We start from the raw sequence: 19,734 nt of genomic DNA on the forward strand, positions 1-19,734 counted from the left end.
ATGGGGACTCAAAGGAAATAAATCTGCAGCGAAAATGGGACAGACTGGTTTACTCTGCAGATACATGCAATGTCAAATGACCACTATCTAAGCTACAATGACTCTGACTAATGAAGTGACAAAATGCACAGATCTTTAACAATGTGCTCTCCACTGATTCTACTGATTGTTTGCATATTTAGAGGTTATACATCATTCAGCAGTATTGGGAATCTGGTCTGACCTGAAGTTCCTTCATGTAAGTGTTGATTCAGTGTAAATAGCCAAAACTGTGACATAGGGAATCACTCCCTCATGAACACCGGCATCTAATTTATTAGACTGTAAAATTGATGGGGAGACCAACAGTACAGGTCCTTGTGCAACTTTCCCAACTCATTCAACTACTTATTCTTAAATTTGGGAGGAAAATGCTGACCTTTATTTCTGAAGTGAATGTAAGTGCTTAGTGCAGAACTGATCTTAATCAAATATGTCACTTACATCACATTGCAATTTTTCCCAGGTTCAGATACCCCAAAATAGGATGAGATTGAAAGACAATTGAAAAGCTGGCGAAATAAGTGCATGACAAATAAGTTACGTACCTTCTTTATGTATCTAATGAAACTCTAAACAGTTGGTATATGGCAGCAGGTAAAGGTTTTGAGCATAGTTGAGATGCACTAGTCTTTTAAGGAAGCACATGAAACAAAGGGTTAACTAGCAGCATGGATATGGAATTGGCTTAATGTCAGCAAGCAGAGGCTGGTGTTTGGTAGATGATTTCAAACTGGCAGGTGGATAGTATGGTATATCTCAAGGGTTAATTTTGTGTCTGTTATTGTTTTCAGTCTTAATGTAGAGGAGCCAGCATTGAACTGGGGTGGACAAAGTTAAAAATCACATAACACCAGGTTATCGTCCAACAGGTTAATTTGGAAACACTAGGTCTTGGAGTGCTGCTCTTTCACCAGCATCTTGCTCCACAGCTACCTGATGAAGGAGCAGCACTCTGAAAGGTAGTGTTTCTAAATAAACCTGTTGGACTATAACCTGGTGTTGTGTGATTTTTAACTTCAATCTTAATAACCAATGTAGACAGCAGCATTATATAATTGGTAAAGAAAACAAAACTTAGCAATATTGTAGTGGACAATGACGATGACTATAGTCTTCAGAATGACATAAATAGGGTGACAAAAAAGGATGAAGCATGGCAAAGACATTTGAAGCAGAGCAAGTGACAGCCACAAAGCCTCTGCCATCATGGTCATCTCCTCACCCAGCTCCAGACTGAAACCAAGGATCCCTCAGCAGATACAATGGCAAAACTGTCTGGTTAGCCCTCCACCAGCTCAGATACTGATACCTCAGTGTTTACTTTACCTAGATTCACCTTGGCAGTGCAATCTGGTGAGAACATCACTGGCACATCACTGGAGCTGGTCGAGAAAGAAATGCTCCAAGGTCACTGACATTGAAAGGACTGCCACAGATCAGGCACCTATCCAGCCCCAGATAGAAGAGGAGCCAATGGTGTTGACCAGAAATAATTCCAATCGAAATGCACAAATGGAGTTGAGAACAGTCGACAAGTTGTGGCGAGATAGATGGTGAACTGAATCGACAGTGGACAGAACTGGGATGGCTCCAGGGAATGTGTATTTGGCTGTCTCCAGGGGCAGGTTGGTGGCTGCACTGGAAGCACAGGTCCACCCGAACACTTTGTGACTGCTGCTGATGCTTGCAGACCTGTATGCCATCACCTTATCCATTGTTGATCAGCCTCAGCAGCAAGGTGAGAGGGGGAACAAAAACTCCAATCTCTCTCCAAGTGTACCTTCACCTCAAGCTCTTAGTGCAGTTAATTAGTAAATATAATTTTTACTATATTTTTGATTACAGATTCCTTCCTGGATAGCCTAGCTTTAAGTTTAGGATGATGATCCAAGGGGAGCTAGCCAATTGGATACAAGATTGGCTTGAAGATAGGGTGGTGGGAGAGGGTTACTTTTCAAACTTGAGGCCTGTGACCAGAGCTGAGCCACAAGGATCAGTAGTGGGTCCACTGCTTTTCGTCATTTGGATAAATGATTTGGATGTGAATATAGTAGGCATGCTTAGTAAGTTTGCAGATGACACCAAAATAGGTGATGCAGTGCACAGTGGAGAAGATTATTTCAGAGTACAACAGGACATTGATCTGATGAGCCAACGGGCTGAGGAGTGACAGATAGAGTTTAATTTAGATTAAATGTGTGGTGTTGCATTTTGGTAAGGCAAGCCAGAGCAGGACTTATACACTTAATGAAAGAGCCCTGGGGACTGTTGTGAACAAAGAAACCTAGGATCACAGGTGAGTTGTTCCTGAAAGTGGAGTTGCACATGGACTGGGTGATAAACATGTGGCATACTTGCTTTCTTTGGTCAGAATATTAAATTTAGGATTTAACCTACTGCATTCGCTGCTCACAATGTGGTCTTGTCTACTTTGGGGAAATAAAGCATAAATTGGGTTCCGCTTCACAAGTTCAATAAGTGGCAAGTGGCAAGTGGCAACCAAAGGTCATAGATTTGAAATCATTGGTAAAAGATCTAGACAGGATTGGAATGATCTGGCTGTAAAAGTGCTGATTTTGTAAATAATTCTGAAAGGGAATTAGAAGGAGGTATTTGAGGATGAAAAGCTTACAGGATGATGGACAAAAGTGAGGATGAGGTACTAAATATGACTGCTTTTCCAAAGATCCAGTCCACACATGACAGAATGATTGGATTCCTTCCATGCTTTATGATTTCATGATTTTAGGAATTTATGTTATTCCTAATCTGCTGAGATCAGAGGTAAGTTTCCAGTCTGATGCAGGTTTTCCTTAAAAACAAGTCCATTTTTTGACGACAAAACAATGATTAAATTTTCCACTAAGTGGTTTTCAGGTGGTATAATAGCTAAATGCACCGACTGGCAGTGAAACCTCACCAGTCTGACCATTACTGTGGGCAGGACTTTCTAGTCCCAGAGGATGAAGGTGAATAGCTATTAATCGAGATTGTTAGTGGTTAACAATAGATAGTATTTAATAGTGGATGTATAGACTGGGAAGCAATCCCATTCCAGATGCCTTGAAGGTGATAGCTACCCCCAATTTCTATGTAATGGATCAGGGAGCTAATGGGGACCTCTGTGGAATTTTAAAGACATCCAGCGCTGAATGTATCTGGAATATTATTGTAATGGTAAGGCTGAGGAGCTTTGAATAGTTTCACTGGCACCAATCCATCTTGGTGATATTAGTCTAAACTACTAGTACCCTGTAGGGAAGAATATGACACAAAGTCTTTCACAGAATATTGAGCCTATCTTGATAAACAATGGACATGTTTGTTATATGTTACTGAATAACTAATAAAATTAAATCAGAATACACGATGGTCTTTTGTGGGACATAGGGTTCAACTTAAGTTAAAGTACATATTACTGCAATCGAAACACACTTATATTGAGTTGGTAACAAACACAGAAATGGTTAGCATCTCCCAGCAATAGTACTTGATAATCTGATGGACATAGTTTATCTCAATTATGCCAGTAATTCCTTTCAGGTATTAACTAACTGATACAACAGTGACCGATACTTCTTTTGTTATAGCAAAGCAATGTATTCACTTCCCCTTGAATGCAGGGAGTCAGGCAGCAGGCATATTTGCTCTCATTGTAGTATTTCCACAGGTATGGGGTTCAACCAATTCTATCCACATAGCCATCAGAATGTCCAGTCAGTGACTAGATGTATTCAATAATAGGAAAGGATTCGCCTTCATGAACCTGCATATCATCACAATTGGGAGAAAATGCAGATTTGTGCATGTTATCCAGGCAGCTGTCTCATTGCCTACCTTTGAGAATACTCATAGGTGCCTGTGCAATCAATGTCCCTCAGCATCTATATAGATGGTTTATCGATGACAAACATGGCTCCCTCCTACCCTGACATGACACCTGTAAGTGAATCCTTAAACCCAAGCTGAGGAGGGCTATAATGCTGCAGAACTTCCATAAGCTCCATTGTGGAGCAGAGCACTGGCCTCTTGAAAATGAGATTCACATGCCCGAACTGGGTAGGCAGTGCACTGTAGATCGCCCGAGACAATGGCTTGTCATGCCCTCCCACTCATCAACCCGGTGGTGGTGGTGGAGGGGGGAACGGGAAGAGGGTGTATGTTGAGAGAGGAAATTATGCAGGAGCAAGAGGAAACATTTGATGAGGAAGCCGAAGTTGAGCTTCCTGAGACAGACCAGGAGACCCCAAACAGACAGCAAGAACATGGGGATATGGTCTGGTGAGCCAGATAAATGACAAACTTTCTAGCTGACCTCCTCCTGCAGGCTGTGATACATGGACAGGCTTCTTTTAATGTTGTGTTGGCTATGTACCAGCTGGCTGGGAGCATACCTCATTGACCAAGAGAATCTAATTTGCATAACTGTTTGCAATGAAGGCTATGTCATTGTCTTTATCTGCTTGCAATAGGAGCACTTTTTGAAGAAGGAATCTGAATGCACAAACATTGGCTTTGCAGTATATGTGCACAATTGCAGTTGCTAAATAATGGATCCTCTCATGGACAGGGGATCATCAGGGTGGAAGAATTATGGGCCATGCCTTGAACAAATAGTAAGCAGAATAAGGAACAAAAACGTTGGAGAAGGTTCCAAATCTCTGTCATATGCTACCTCTATAGTCATTTACATTAGTTCCTCACTATCCCTACTGTACTGTAGACTGTTTGAATCCTTAAGTGTACCCTTGCCGTGGCTGAGACTTTTCAAATTCCTCTGCTTCCACTACCATGAGCTGCACACATGCAAACATTTCTCTCCCAAAGAATATGGGCAATCATATCTCAGAGAGATGTTGTCTCTCTCATACACTGAGAATGCTCAGGTTGGCAATTGAAACCTCAACCATGGCAAAGACCTTAACACCCTACACCCTGTAGATGTCAGGCAAATTTCTCCATCATTTTCATTAATTGGCTGATCCAGAAATCCAGGATAGAAAAAGGAGAAAAAGACTTATTTCACCAGAACGGCTACCTTCTGGGAAGAAAGTGCAGGCAATTAAATATTGTCCAGGTATGGTTAAGTGTCAACAGCAACGTCTACAAAAAACAATGTCCTCCATGAATAATATTTAGAATCAAAAAGATCCTCTGGCGGAGAAATGATCCAAGGATCAGAACCAGAGTCAATAGTTCTTAAACAAAAGACTTTTCACTCTTCCAAATTTGAAGAGAATAGGTTATGAGAAAAGTGTGAAATGCCCAGACCACAGTCATATCTGAATCCAGAGGTCTGAGAAGAGTTAGGATAGTGACAAATGCAATGTAGTTATACACATGATAGATTAACTAAGAAGGGGGGAGCTGTTGTATAAGGTAATGGTTTCGAAGTGGTTAATGTTCAAGCTATATTGGCTCTACCCTTTCTTCTGATGTCACAGTCTGTGGCTCGAGACAAGGAGTAATACTCTAAATTTCAAAGGCCTGAGATCTGTCCTAGGTCTGTAAAATGCAAATGATTATACCTGATCAAATACTTATTGTTGTACTTATTGTTAACACACAATAAACCTCATTACTGTCTAGGAACAGTGCCTGTTCTGTAGTCTATGGGGGCATGTTCTTTACCACTAATCACTCAAGTGGCCTAAGGCAGAGAGAAGACAAAGAGGACTGATGGCAACATACTACCTCAAACTATCCTTATCCAGTGCTATACACTGATAGTGCTTGAAAACACCATATTGCAGTTAAGTAGTCATCGGAGGCTGAGGGGTGACCATACGGAGGTTTACAAAATTATGAGGGGCACAGATAGGATAAATAGGCAAAGTCTTTTCCCTGGGGACGGACAGTCCAGAACCAGAGGGCATAGGTTTAGGGTGAGAGAGGAAAGATATAAAAGAGACCTAAGGGGCAACATTTTCATGCAGAGGGTGGTATGTGTATGGAATGAGCTGCTGGAGGATGTGGTGAAGGCTGATGCAATTGCATCATTTAAGAGGCATTTGGATGGGTATATGAATAGGAAGGGTTTGGTGGAATATGGGCCAGGTTCTGGCAGGTGGGAGTAGATTGGGTTGGGATATCTGGTCGGCATGGACAGGTTGGACCGAAGGGTCTGTTTCTATGCTGTACATCTCTATGACTCTATGACTTGCATACCAGAGAAGGCAGTGAAAAAATCAGGAAACTGAATGTTTCTGCAGGAAAAGGTTGGGAAAGTAAAAACTCTGCACTGCTTGGCTGAAGATAGTCCAAATAAGCTTCAGAGAATTGGGGGGTATTTCTCGGTACGAGTTTATATCTGGGAAAACGTGACAGTATCAAGATTACTCCTTGCTGCTTAAATTTCTATTGAATTCCTTGCAGCCAACTGTCCACTTCAACTCAATTAACACAGTTAAAGGATTTCTGAGTTTGAAGGGTCAGCTGATTGGGATGCTGCAGTTTCTTCAACCTAGCCATTCATCACCAGTTAACAAAGCCTTTAGCTTGGACTTCTCTGCACTGAACCTCTCCCCCAATAATAGCAAGAAAAGAGTAAGCAATTGTTCCCCTCTGCACTATCGACAAGGCAGCTGGTCTTAACCCTGGAAACATCACCCAAAGCCAACACGGAAAAGGATAGAGCTCCTCCTGCCCCATTGTTGGCCGGCGGTGTCTCTTCCTCCTCAGTTCCAGGGCCCCGGACATCGATCCTCATCACGGATCTCCGCGCATGGGATCTGCACTCAGCCATTCGCATCGCTCTCGCCCGCTGCACTGGCTCAGATGCTCTGCTGCACTGGGAGGAAGGGGTGGGGGTTTGGAAGTAGGGTTGGGGAGCAGTGGTGTGATGTGTCTCGAAAGGTATTCTAGGTGCCCTATACACCCCCGCCCACACCAACAGCTATTGTGTGCTGGGAATGTGTGCGTGTGTATGCGGATGTATGGAGGGGGGAAAAGAAAGACTAATTTCTTCTCCCTCTAATAGTTTGTTCTGCTGTGTGTCTCTCTTTTTGACAAATGGTTTGTGCCCACTTGTGTATGTAAACTGCAGTCGCTCCCAATTGTTTTAAGTGTTGATCTAAAGTAAGGATCTGACAATAAAAAGGTTGCTAATCTTTTAGGCTTCCTACAGCGAGGCTGCACTTTGTTGCTTGCAGTCATAGAGTCATAGAGATGTACAGCATGGAAACAGACCCTTCGGTCCAACCCGTCTATGCTGACCAGATATCCCAATCCAATCTAGTCCCACCTGCCAGCACCTGGCCCATATCCCTCCAAACTCTTCCTATTCATATACCCATCAAAATGCCCCTTAAATGTTGCAATTGTACCAGTCTCCACCACATCCTCTGGCAGCTCATTCCATACACGTACCACCCTCTGCATGAAAAAGTTGCCCCTTAGGTCTACTTTATATCTTTCCCCTCTCACCCTAAACCTATGCCCTCTAGTTCTGGTCTCCCCGACCCAGGGAAAAGACTTTGTCTATTTACCCTATCCATGCCCTTCATAATTTTGTAAACCTCTATAAGATCACCCCTCAGCCTCCGACACTCCAGGGAAAACAGCCCCAGCCTGTTCAGCCTCTTCCTGTAGCTCAGATCCTCCAACCCTGGCAACATCCTTGTAAATCTTTTCTGAACCCTTTTCAAGTTTCACAACATCTTTCCGATAGGAAGGAGACCAGAATTGCACGCAATATTCTAACAGTGACCTAATCAATGTCCTGTACAGCCGCAACATGACCTCCCAACTCCTGTAATCAACATTCTGACCAATAAAGAAAAGCATACCAAACACCTTCTTCACTAGCCTATCTACCTGAGACTCCACTTTCAAGGAGCTATAAACCTGCACTCCAAGGTCTCTTTGTTCAGCAACATTCCCTAGGACTTACCATTAAGTGTACAAGTCCTGCTAGGATTTACTTTCCAAAATGCAGCACCTCGCATTTATCTGAATTAAACTCCATCTACCACTTCTCAGCCCATTGGCCCATCTGGTCCAGATCATGTTGTAATCTGAGGTAACACTCTTCACTGTCCACTACACCTCCAATTTTGGTGTCATCTGCAAATTTACTAACTGTACCTCTTATGCTTGCATCCAAATCATTTATGTAAATGATCAAAAGTAGAGGATCCAGCACCGATCCTTGTGGTACTCCACTGGTCACAGGCCTCCAGCCTGAAAAACAACCCTCCACCACCACCCTCTGTCTTCTACCTTTGAGCCAGTTCTGTATCCAAATGGCTAGTTCTCCCTGTATTCCATGAGATCTAACCTTGCTAATCAGTCTCTCATGGGGAACCTTGTTGAACGCCTTACTGCAGTCCATATAGATCACATCTACCGCTCTGCCCTCATCAATCTTCTTTGTTACTTCTTCAAAAAACTCAATCAAGTTTGTGAGACATGATTTTCCATGCACAAAGCCATGTTGACTATCCCGAATCAGTCCTTGCCTTTCCAAATACATGTACATCCTGTCCCTCAGGATTCCCTCTAACAACTTGCCCACCACCGAGGTCAAGCTCACCGGTCTATAGTTCCCTAGCTTGTCTTTACCGCCCTTATTAAACAGTGGCACCACGTTTGCCAACCTCCAGTCTTCCGGCACCTCACCTGTGACTATCGATGATACAAATATATCAGCAAGAGGCCCAGCAATCACTTCTCTAGCTTCCATCCGGAGTTCTCGGGTACACCTGATCATGTCCTGGGGATTTACCCACTTTTAACTGTTTCAAGATATCCAGCACTTCCTCCTCTGTAATCTGGAAATTTTGCAAGATGTCATCATCTATTTCCCTACAGTCTATATCTTCCATATTCTTTTCCACAGTAAATACTGATGCAAAATATTCATTTAGTATCTCCCCCATTTTCTGTGGCTCCACACAAAGGCCGCCTTGCTGATCTTTGAGGGGCCCTATTCTCTCCCTAGTTACCCTTTTGTCCTTAATGTATTTGTAAAAATCCTTTGGATTCTACTTAATTCTACTTGCCAAAGCTATCTCATGTCCCTGTTTTGCTCTCCTGATTTCCCTCTTAAGTATAATCCTACTTTCTTTATACTCTTCCAAGAATTCACTCAATCTATCCTGTCTATACCTGACATTTGCTTCCTTCTTTTTCTTAACCAAACCCTCAATTTATTTAGTCATCCAGCATTCCCTATACTTACCAGCCTTTCCTTTCACCCTGACAGGAATATACTTTCTCTGGATTCTTGCTGGTATGTATAGGTATGTATAGGTATAATTCTTAGGGCTGAAGGTATCAAAGAGCATTGGGAAAACGCAGAAACAGGGCAGCAAGTTGGATGATCAGCCATGATTATATTGAATGGGGGAGACAGGCTCAAAGGACTGAATGGGCTACTTCTATTTTCTCTCTTTCTATTTACAGCATGTGAAACTGATAGAAGACGGTATGTCCACAGATTGATTAAACTTTCAAAGGATATTATTACAAAACTTCACAAGTATGAACAAATTATAGAGACTTGCTGTAGGCAAAATGTATCACAAACATTTAACAGCATCTTCTATTCATGCCTTCAATGTTCAATTTGTAAAATATGTAATGACTGTTCAGTCTGCAGAATCATTATTTAAAGAGAACTTTCATGTAAAACCTTTCAAGGTAATTTGAAAATGAACAAGATTTAATGGATTTTTTTTAAAGCAGTGCACTTTTATGATCTGAAATCATAGTGTGGTGGAAGCAAATTCATCAGTGTCTTTTAAAAGAGAATTGAATACGTCATTCCACATGGAAACAAACCCTTTGGTCCAACCAGTCCATGCCAAATGTAATCTCAAACTAAACTCGTCCCACCTGCCTGCCCCTGGCTCGTATCCCTCCAAACCTTTCCTGTTCACGTACTTATCCAAATGTCCTTTAAACACTGTAATTATATCCACATCCATCACTTTCTCAGGAAGTTCATTTCACACCTGAACCACCTTCTGTGTAAATAAATTGTCCCTCCTATCTTTTTTAAATCTCTTTCCTCTCACCTTAAAAATATGCCCCCTAGTCTTGAAATACCCCATCCTAGGGAAATTACAACTACCATTAAATCTATCTATACCCTTTATTAACTTTTAAACTTCTATAAGGTCACCTTTCAACCTCCCACACTCCAGTGAAAAAAATCCCATCTGATCCACCTTATCCAGCCTTTCTTTATAACTCACCTTGAAAAGGAAAATGCTCCTGGGTTATGGGGAAATAGCTGGAACAAACTTAATTCCCCTTTTAAAGAACTGGAAGAGATGGAATGGGCTGAATGGCCACTTCTGGTGCTGTATAATTTTGTAATAACCTTACCAAATGAAAGGGCAAATTTATTTGAAGAGAATGACAATATTCTGATGAAGGGTTTCATATGAAACATGAACTTATATTTTTCTCTATCATGCATTTCTAGCAGTTTATACTTTGAACCTGATTTTAGTTTCTTTTCTGATGCTAATGTGGCTTGTTCTCTCATGAGAGGATTTGTCCCTGGTTGAGAAAGGACCTCCAACAGACGAATGATTTGAAATCTACTCAATCTTTTACACTGCAAACCAAACCAATTTTGTTTGATACTGTTTCAGGCTGAAGTGCAAGGCTTTCAGATATATTATAGTTTTATTCTCTTCATTATTTATTCTAAGAGTGAAAAATGCAAAGTGTGCTGAATGTGGCAAAATGCTGTTTGTGTTTTGGATGAACCTTTTTACCAATGAAGTGTGGATAATCCCTGAGAGACCATTAAATCCAAGAAACTCAGTCTTAATGTCAGTTCTTTTAGCCCAAGATTTTCTTTCATTTTAATGAATCATGTCATGGACCCATGAATTGGAAATGTGACTAAATCCCATTATGTGCTTCTTACACACAAAGTGCTATGCTGGGAGGGCTGAAGGTAGACTAAAATAAATAATCATGTGCCACAACTCGACACTTTAACTCTATCATTGTGATTTTTGAGTTTTCCACATGAGCTATCTTCAAGTTCCACCTGATGAAGCCATCAATTCTATAACAATTGACATCAAATTGTCATTAGTCTTGAACTGAGACCTGTGGCTGACAAGAAATGTCTTGAGATGAATAAAATTGATTCCGGACTCCAACATTATAACAACAACTTGCATTTATATAGCATTTTAATGCAGAAATGACCCAACAGCCTAGTATTAGAAATAGAATATGAAAATTTATTCCTTTTTTTTAAGACTGATTCAAAACTAAGTCCCACAGGCAGGTGCAGGGCGGCACAATGGCTCACTGGTTAGCACTACAACCTCATAGCACCAGGGTCCCAGGTTTGATACCAGCCTTGGGTGACTGTCTGTATGAAGTCTGCACATTCTCCCTGTGTCTGCGTGGATTTCCTCCCACAATCCAAACACGTGCAGGTCAGGTGAATTGCCCATAGTGTTAGGTGCATTAGTCAGAGGGAGATGGGTCTGGGTGGGTTACTCTTTGGAGGGTCGGTGTGGATTTGTTGGGCCAAAGGGCCTGTTTCCACACTGGCAACACATAGGGGTGTGGGTGGGTTGGGCTTCGGCGGGTTGGGGCAGCACGGTGGCACAGTGGTTAGCACTGCTGCCTCACAGCGCCTGAGACCCGGGTTCATTTCCCAACTCAGGCGCCAGACTGTGTGGAGTTTGCACGTTCTCCCCGTGTCTGCGTGGGTTTCCTCCGGGTGCTCCGGTTTCCTCCCACAGTCCAAAGATGTGCGGGTCAGGTAAATTGGCCATGCTAAATTGCCCGTAGTGTTAGGTAAGGGGTAAGTGTAGGGGTGTGGGTGGGTTGCGCTTCGGCGGGTCGTTGTGGACTTGTTGGGCCGAAGGGCCTGTTTCCACACTGTAAGTAATCTAATCTAATCACACTGTAGGGAGTCTAACCTAAAAAAATGTGCTCACCCATTGCATTATTTGCATAGTCAATCTGTCAACCCTCAGACTTTAAAAGTTTGGTATTTGTTTATTAGTTTGTGTATATTTGTCTGTTCTAACAGTATGATAATTAGAGATTTCATGACAATTACCTTAATGTGTAACTTCATGTTCTTGAACCTTGTCCAAATACAAGAATTGATGCCAAAAAAGCATATTTGTTTATTGGCAGCATTTCTCCTTCCAATGGTTTGGTTTATTGTTTGACAATATTCATCTAAGCGCCCCTTGACTACAAGAGGTCTATTCATTCAGTTTCATTTTTAATTAAAACATTTAATGATTAACTGAGGTCCATAGATTTGAGCCTACTAGTATACAATGGATATTGTTTTGCTGTTCTACACCTTTTGATGTCTCTGCAACCAATCCATGAGCTATAATGCTCTTATCTTCTGAACAGTAGTGAGTGCAATTGATGAATGAGGTTCACTGAATAGCATGTTTAAAATGTTTTGGAAAAAATACAATGCTTAATTAGAGACTGTGATTTCTTTTTTTTTGAGTCTTCTAAGTGAGGTCACTTATGTTGTGACTGTTTTGTTTAGTTAATTTAAATATTGGAATCCACACATATGACATTACATTATAGAGTCAGATCTTTAGCAAGACATCACACTAAACAATCCAGAATCAGCACTAAATTTTAACATATTTCATTATTATGTTGTGCATATATGGATCTTATGAATCATAAGCTTGTTTTGCTTGATCCAGTGTAAGCATTCAGAAACAGATCCTTTGGTCCAACTCAAACATGCCAACCAAATTTCTCAAACTAAACTTGTCTCACTTTCCTGCATTTGACACATATCCCTCTAAACCTTTCCTATTCATGTGTCTATCCAAATGTTTTTTAAATGTTATAACAGTACCTGCATTTACCACATCTGCTGGAAGTTCATTTCTCTCTGTGAAACAGTTGGCTCCCCGGTCTCTTTTAAATCTTTCTCCTCTCACCTTAACAATATGCCCCTAGTTTTGAACAGTCCCAATCCTAGGGAAAAGACCCTTGCTATTCATCTTATTGATGCCTCTCATGATTTTAGATACTTTCAAGCTAATTTTATCTTTCACCTGAAATTTAATCCAGATGATACTAAACCCCAGTATATCAATATCTTCTAATTGTTCTATTGCTATGGGTAAATGATCCACTCTAATTGTTACAATAAACATCAGTGACTATTCTAGACCATTAAAGACATACATGTGTACATTTCACACATCTCATCATCGCTTTAATATTAAGGAAAATACTTGCTCTTAGGCCTATTTATAAAATTATCCCATATTCAGTAGAAAGATGCTTTAAGTCATTGCTCACTGTGTACTGATAACACAGACAAAGTTTCCTAGGTGGACAATGGTACTTATTAGCAAGTAATTGCTGAACACAATGACTGATTCCATAAACAGCCCAGGATATTGAGGTACACAAGGAGTATGGAGCTTCATTTCTCCAATGAGCAGTTACATTTCTTCATCTTTTCACTTTTTCAATATTATGCTAAAACATTGTTCTTTTGCTTAACTGAACTAGAATGATTATTTATGGTGATGGACCAGACCATTCGATCAATCATCTTTTACACATCTCTTTGATTTTCATTTCCAGAAGCCAATGGAGATAAGGCTTGGAGTAATTGTATAACAAGTGTCTAATGTAACATCATCCTCTACACACCATTGCTGAAGTCAAACATCACCACTTAGAAGTCCACAACTTTTAAGATTAATGCTACTCCATCCATAAATCTCTAATGGTACATTTTGCTGCAGGGAAAAGATTTATTAAAATGCAAGGTAGAAGCAATTTGCTGTTACCACTATCCCTCATGGGCAATGATCTGTTCATTTAAAAATTGGGAAAAGCTCTAAAAAAATTACTGATTTAGGTTATCCAGATATTCTTTGGATTTGGTGCAGCAACAAAAGATGTTCTGAAAATAAGCCTGAATCCGTTCAACAGTAAGGAATTGCCTTCAGAACAGATTCTGGACTATCAGTGTTTTCTGATTTGTAAACAAAACAGTGAAAATAGTATGCAAAAATATACAGACACACACACTCCCAAACTCACACATGCACCCTCTCACAGACTTAGACCCCTTTACACTCATGCACACATATACACTCTCTCTTACAAACACTCACAACCTCTACACACACACACACACACACACACACACACACACACACACACACACACACACACACACACACACACACACACAAAAACCCACATGCACACATACACATATACGTTTGTGGGGTGAATTTGTACTTGCAGAGTTACATTGTACTTTGCTCAAAAACTGCTTGCAACCATGTAAGACTCTGTTAGCACATTTTTTTAGATTAGAATCAGTCTAAACATTATGGCACAGACCGGGAACCCAGGGGGCTGACACCTTCAACATCTTCCCTGGGCTGACATCAATTGTTAAAGTTAACCTGAGAATGTAATTTTTTTAAAAAGTATCGTGATTTACATATGAAAGAAGTGAAACTATCATGGTCATTCTAACAGATGAGAGACTTAACAAACAATCACGGTATTTTTCAATGTATAACTTCAGTTACATCACACTGTAAACTTTTGCTATAAATTCTGTGTCTTACAATTATGTCCTCCACAACCACCTGATGAAGGAGCAGCGCTCCGAAAGCTAGTGCTTTCAATTAAACCTATTGCGTGATTTTTAACTTTGTATACCGCAGTCCAACACTGGCACCTTCAAATCATGAACCTCAATCTGAGTTATCAAAGATCTTGTGACAGGCACCCAACATCAACCCCATGCCTTTGAATATAACAGTTGCACTTACATAAACAAATACCATGGCCTGATGTTTTATCTATTGATGTATATTCAGTTCCCAATAGTTAATAACTGGTCCTAATCTGGAATTAAGTGATGGAAAATTCAAATTTGATGGAAGGATGGAATAAATGGTAATTAATTGATCTCTCATTAATCAGATAGACCATAAATTTGAATTTCTGCCACAATTAGACACCTGAATTTGTATATCAGGTCTGCTGCATTTTGGGAAAGCAAATCTTAGCAGGACTTATACACTTAATGGTAAGGTCCTAGGGGGTGTTGCTGAATGTGAGACCTTGGAGTGCAGGTTCATAGCTCCTTGAAAGTGGAGTCACAGGTAGATAGGATAGTGAAGAAGGCATTTGGTATGCTTTCCTTTATTGGTCAGAGTATTGAGTACAGGAGTTGAGAGGTCATATTGCAGTTGTACAGGACATTAGTTAGGCCACTGTTGGAATATTGTGTGCAGTTCTGGTCTTCTTCCTATCGGAAAGATGTTGTAAAACTTGAAAGGGTTCAGAAAAGATTTATAAGGATGTTGCCAGGGTTGGAGGGTCTGAGCTACAGGGAGAGGCTGAACAGGCTGGGGCTGTTTACCCTGGACCATCGGAGGCTGAGGGGTGACCTTATAGAGGTTTACAAAATTATGAAGGGCATGGATAGGGTAATAGACAAAGTCTTTTCCCTGGGGTCAGAGAGTCCAGAACCAGAGAGCATAAGTTTAGGGTGAGAGGGGAAAAATGTAAAAGAGACCTAAGGGGCAAGTTTTTCACACAGAAGGTGGTACGTGTATGGAATGAGCAGCCAGAGGATGTGGTGGAGGCTGGTACAATTGCAACATTTAAGAGGCATTTGGATGGGTATATGAATAGGAAGGGTTTGGAGGGATTTGGGCCAGGTGCTGTGGCAGGTGGGACTAGATTGGGTTGGGATATCTGGTCAGCGTGGACAGGTTGGACCGAAGGGTCTGTTTCCATGCTGTACATCTCTATGACTCTATGACTCTATTTGCGATTATAGGACAGTTTTGGGTGGGTGAATTGACTGCCAGTGGTGCGAGCAAAATACAGTGTGCTAACAAAACTTAAAAGATTGTTGAATTAAAGCAAAGTATTTCAATAAGGCAACAAAAATACTGAAATCCTTTCGAGAAAAGATAAAAGTCCATCTTAATCTATTAATAATCTTAACTAGGACTGAAAGAGCAAGGTATTAATAAGTGACTCAGGTAGTCAAACTCCAGGAATCTGCAGGCAATTGATTAAAAAAAAGTAGCCTCATTTGATAGACACTGGAAGCAATGGTGCATGTGCCAATTAGAAACCTAACACCTCTGCTCCATTTCACAGGAACAATCTCATATGTCTACATGCCCAGCAGGAGATAGTACCCACACTAGGTTGTTATGAATCTATTGATAAAACTGCTGGATGCTAACAGCAGTGATCCTTGCAGCAGATATCTATACTCTACTTTTGGTTCTATTTTTCTACTGACTCTGATCTTGTCACCTACAGACATTGCAATTTAGATTTATCAGTGTCTGTGAATACAATCTGACATACTTTCCTGAAGAAGGGCTTATGCCCGAAATGTTGATTCTCCTGCTCCTTGGATGCTGCCTGACCTGCTTCGTTTTTCCAGCCACACATTTTCAGCTGTGATCTCCAGCATCTGCAGTCCTCACTTTTTCATACTTTCCTTAATGCAAAGTATGAAGACGTGTTAATTAGTGTTTTTCAGAAGTTGCATCAAGGCTTTTAGATATATTTGTGCCTTGGGTTGGCTTTTGATTGACTTGATTTATTATCAGCACATGTTAGCCAGACAAGTGATACCTTAGATACGTGTATCAGGGCAATAGAACAGAATGCCGAATATAATGTTAGAGCAATAGTGAAGGCACAGAGAAAGATCTAATATATGAGAGATCTGTTCTTAAGACTGATAACAGCAGGGAAGAAGCTGTTCTTAAATCTAATGGTACATTTTTTCAAACTTTTGTATCTTCTGCCCAATGGAAGCCGGTGGAAAGGAATATAAATGGAATAGGAGGGGTCTTTGCTTATGTTGGCTACTTTCCCAAGGCAGCAGAAAGTGTAGACAAAGTCAATGGAAGGAAGGCTGGTTTTCATGATGGACTGGGCTATGTTCACAACTCTCTGTAATTTCTTGTGGTCTTGGGCAGAGTAGTTGCCACATCAACCTGTGACACATCTGGATAGGATGCTTTCTATTGTGTATCTATAAAAATTAAGAGTCATTTTGGATGTACTGAATTTCCTTTGCTTTCTTAGGGAAATAGAAGCATTGGCTGGGACCACTGCTTTTCGTCATTTATATAAATGATATGAATGTGAACATAGGCAGGATAGTTAGTAAGTTTACAGTTAACACCAAAATTGGAGGTGCAGAGGGTAATAAAGAAAGTTACCTCAAAGTACAATAGGGTGTTGATCAGATGAGCCAATGGGCTGAGAAGTGACAGATGGAGTTTAATTTAGATAAATGTGAGGTGCTGCATTTTGGAAAACCAAATCAGGGCAGGACTTATGCACGTAATGGTAAGATCCCGGGGAGTTGTTGCTGAACAAAGAGACCTTGGAGTGTAAGTTCATAATTCCTTGAAAGTGAAGTTGCAGTTAGATAGGATAGTGCAGGTGTTTGGTGTGCTTACCTTTATTGCTCAGTACATTGAGTATAGGAGTTCGGAGGTCATGCTGCGGCTGTACAGGACATTGGTGAGGCCACTTTTACAACACTATTTACAACACCACTGACATTTGTGTCATCAGCAAACGTACTAACCCATCCTTCCACTGCTTCATCTAAGTAATTTATGAAAACTACAAAGAGCAGAGGCTCAAGAATAGATCCCTGCGGGACACCACTGGTCACTGACTTCCAGATGGAATACTTTCCATCCACTACCACTCGCTGTTCTTTTGGCCAGTCAATTCTGTATCCAGACAGTCAAATTTCCCTGTATCTCATATCCCTTAACTTCCTGAATGAGCTTACCTTATCAAATGCCTTACTGAAATCCATACACACCACATCCTTTGCTCAACCTTTGTCAACTTGTCTTGTCACATCCTCAGAGAACTCAATAAAGCTTGTGATTCTGGTCTTCCTCCTATAGGATGTTTCAAAAAAGGTATACAAGGATGTTATGAGGATTGGAAGGTTTGAGCTATAGGGAGAGGCTGAATAGGCTGGGGCTGTTTTCCCTGGAGCATCGGAGGCCAAGGGGTGACCTTGTACAGAATAGGGTAAATAAATAAAGTCTTTTCCTTGGATTGGGGAGTGCAGACTAGAGGACATAGTTTAGGGTAAGAGGCAAAAAATTTAAAGGTGCCTAAGGAGCAACTTTTCCTTGCAGAGGGTGGTACGTGTATAGAGGATTTCTGGGTTGGTAGGAAATAACTCAAAAATGGACTGAGGCGAGCTAGGAGGGGGCATGAGAAAGCCTTGGTGGGTAGGACTAGAGAAATCCCAAAGGAGTTCTACACATACATGAGGAATAAGAGAGTCATCAGGGAGAGGGGGAGCCGATCAGGGATAGTGGAGGGAACTTGTGCCTGGAGTCTGAAGAGGTAGCGGAAGCTCTAAATAAGTTTTTTGCTACAATATTCACGAGAGAGAAGGACCTTGTTGACAGTGAGAACACCGTGGACCAGGCTAGTAGGCTTGAACAGAGTGATATTAAGAAGGTGGATGTGCTGGAAATTCTGGGAAGCAGCAAGATAGTTAAGTTCCCAAGGCCGGACCAAATATATCCAGGAAGTATTTACGGGAAGTGATGAATGAGATTGCTGTGCCTCTGGAGATGACCTTTGCATCCTCACTCTCCACGGTGGTAGTACCAGGTGATTGGTGGGATGCGAATGTTGTTCCTTTGTTCAAGAAAGGGGATAGGAAATCCCTGGGAATTACAGACCAGTCAATCTTATGTCTGTGGTAAGCAAGGGACTGAAAAGGATTCTGAGAGATGGGATTTATGACTATTTGGAAAAACATAGTTTGTTTAAACATAGTCAGCATGGCTTTGCATCACAAGCCTTATTGAGTTCTCTGAGGATGTAACGAGACAAGTTGACAAAGGTTGAGCGAAGGATGTGGTGTATATGGATTTCAGTAAGGCATTTGATAAGTAAGGTAAGCTCATTCAGGAAGTTCAGGGATATGAGATACAGGGAAATTTGGCTGTCTGGATACAGAATTGGCTGGCCAAAAGAACAGCGAGTGGTAGTGGATGGAAAGTATTCCACCTGGAAGTTGGTGACCAGTGGTGTCCCACAGGGATCTATTCTTGAGCCTCTGCTCTTTGTAGTTTTCATAAATTACTTAGATGAAGCAGTGGGAGGATGGGTTAGTACGCTTGCTGATGACACAAATGTCAGCGGTGTTGTAAATAGTGTCGAGGGCTATTGCAGACTACAACACGACACTGACAGGATGCAGAGCTGAGCTGAGAAGTGGCAGATGGAGTTGAACCTGGAGAAATGCAAAGTGATTAATTTTGGAAGGTCAAATTTGAATGCTGAATACAGGGTTAAAGCCAAATACCTTGCAGTGTGGAGGAACAGCAAGATCTTGGGGCCCACATACATAGATCTCACAAAGTTACAACCCAAGTTTACAGGGCTGTTAAGAAGGCGTATGGTGTTTTGGTTTTCATTAACAGGGGGATTAAGTTTAAGAGCCATGAGGTTTTGCTGCAGCTGTATAAAACCCTGGTTGGACCACACTTGGAATATTGTGTCCAGCTCTGGTCGCCTCATTATGGGAAGAATGTAGATGCTTTAGGGTGGGTGCAGAGGAGATTTACCAGGATGCTGCCTGGATTGGAGGGCTGGCCTTATGAAGAGAGTTTGACTAAGCTAGGGCCTTTCACACTGGAGAAA

Source organism: Hemiscyllium ocellatum, chromosome 15 (genome assembly GCF_020745735.1).
Source record: "Hemiscyllium ocellatum isolate sHemOce1 chromosome 15, sHemOce1.pat.X.cur, whole genome shotgun sequence".
Classification (NCBI taxonomy): Eukaryota; Metazoa; Chordata; class Chondrichthyes; order Orectolobiformes; family Hemiscylliidae; genus Hemiscyllium; species Hemiscyllium ocellatum.